The 1,922-nt window shown below is 45.8% G+C and overlaps 1 non-coding gene across 1 annotated transcript; it reads right to left on the reverse strand.

Annotated features, from left to right (window-relative positions):
* Positions 1-1,437: 1,437 nt before the first annotated feature.
* Positions 1,438-1,556, reverse strand: LOC145407608 (5S ribosomal RNA). Its single transcript, XR_013898758.1, has one exon. It is a non-coding gene; the product is annotated as a 5S ribosomal RNA (ribosomal RNA).
* Between the last annotated feature and the right edge of the window lie 366 nt (positions 1,557-1,922).

The following is a 1,922-nucleotide window of genomic DNA, read 5'->3' on the forward strand; positions in this document are numbered from 1 at the left end:
ATAATAATGACTGTATAACATGTAGCCAAGAACTGACAAACGGTGATTTAACCTGACACTGAGGAGGGTCAAGGGAAGGGGTTGTGAAAAGGAGGTCAATATATTTACCATGACAGACAGGCGGACAGAGACCGGGGAGGATGAAAAAAGTTAGTCAAGAGTGGGCCCAGTATATTTGCCAAGAGCAGGAACCCTTTCATTGAAAAGTTAAGAGTTTAAATCAGAGGTAAGTAAGCGGGCTGGAGCGGCGAGTGCATATTAACCTGCCTCGTCGTGTTTGTGTAAAGTTGGCTGATTAAATACAGTTATCCTGGAGGGTAATGATGCCGGGGCGTTTTGTGTTATTCATAGGCACCAGCGAACACCAGACCTGAATTGTTGATGGGCACTCAGTACAACTCCGGCTTATGCAAGTGGGATGCGATTTTTGACCCTGGGTCCACAGCACTAAGTGTGAGTGGGTGAGATGGTGTGGGTGGATGGGAGCAGGAGCAGGAGAGGTGGACTGAGATGGAAGGACGAGGTGGCTTAAATGAACGAGAGGTGGATCAAGGTGGAAGGACAAGGTGGGTTACAGTCTGAAGGAGAGGTGGATCAAGGTGGAGGGACAAGGTGGCTTACAGAATGAAGAAGAGGTGTATCACAGTGTAAGGACAAGGTGGTTTAAAATGAAGGAAAGGTAGGAAGGAGAGATGGATCACGGTGGAAGGGCAAGATGGCTCGCATAATGAAGGAAGGGTGGCTCAAGGTGGAAGGGAAAAGAGGTCTATAAAATGGGAAGACTGGGAGCAGAAGAGGAAGTAAGTTGACAACTAGATAGAAGGTCAAGAAGAGGGAATATAATTAAAGAGCGTAGTGTGAGAATTGCAGGAGTAGTTAAAAGAAGAGGAGAAAGACCAAAATCCTGGTGGAAGCATGATGTGAAGTATATGGGTGATCTTGTGTGCCAAAGTTGAGGTGGTTGGGGGCTGAAGCAGAAGGAGGCTGAAAATCAAGTGGAAAAATAAGTTGATTGAGTATAAGAGGAAGCGAGTGTAAGAGTGGATGTAGGTGGGAGCAGAAAGCGAAATAGGCCGAGAATAAGGAGGAAATATACTCATTATAAGGGAAAGGGTGATCTAAGAGAGTGGGGATGGGTGGTAGAAGAAGAGGTAGGCAAAGAGTTATGTGGAAAGGTAAAGTAAAGGAATAATGAAGGAGGATGGCGTGTGAATGTAATGATTTTTATGAGAATGAGGGATAGATTCAGAAACACAAGGAAGAATATGGTGGTGAATAAGGAAGGTGGTATGTGTGTGAGTGGAGGTTTTCATTCATTCATTGCCAGACGCCATGTATCCCAAACGGGGTGGCCAAGGGCTTAGAGTTAATTGATTTTTTTACAGGGAGGGGCACTAATCCTCCACCAACCCCACTTGACACGTAGGGAGAACGTTATGCCAACAGCATCTGGTGTTCCCAGGCGGTCACCCATCCAAGTACTAACCAGACCCAACGTTGCTTAACTTCGCTGATCGGACGGGAAGCGGTGTACTCAACGTGGCATGGCCGTTAAAGAAAGAGATTTGGTAAGATCCGTGTGTATGGAAAAAGTGCGAGATGGTGAGAATGTAGAAAATGACAGAGAAGAGAGGAATGGGGAGGAGAGGAGAGGAGAGGGGAGGGGAGGGGAGAGACGAAACAGGAGAGACCAGAGAAGGGAGAAGATTAAGGAGAAAAGATGAGAAGGACGGTATAATGAGAGAGAGAGAGAGAGAGAGAGAGAGAGAGAGAGAGAGAGAGAGAGAGAGAGAATAACCCTTATGACTAGTACATAAAGTCTCTTCTGCATCTGACTAATTTTTAAAGCTTTCTAATCTCCTATATATGATATAAGTACTGTACCACACTACAGCTGTCTGTCTGTCTCTGTCTGTCTGTCA

The sequence above is a fragment of the Coenobita brevimanus genome, chromosome 73, assembly GCF_032717465.1.
Source record: "Coenobita brevimanus isolate Jiangsu-jjx chromosome 73, ASM3271746v2, whole genome shotgun sequence".
NCBI classification, from domain to species: domain Eukaryota; kingdom Metazoa; phylum Arthropoda; class Malacostraca; order Decapoda; family Coenobitidae; genus Coenobita; species Coenobita brevimanus.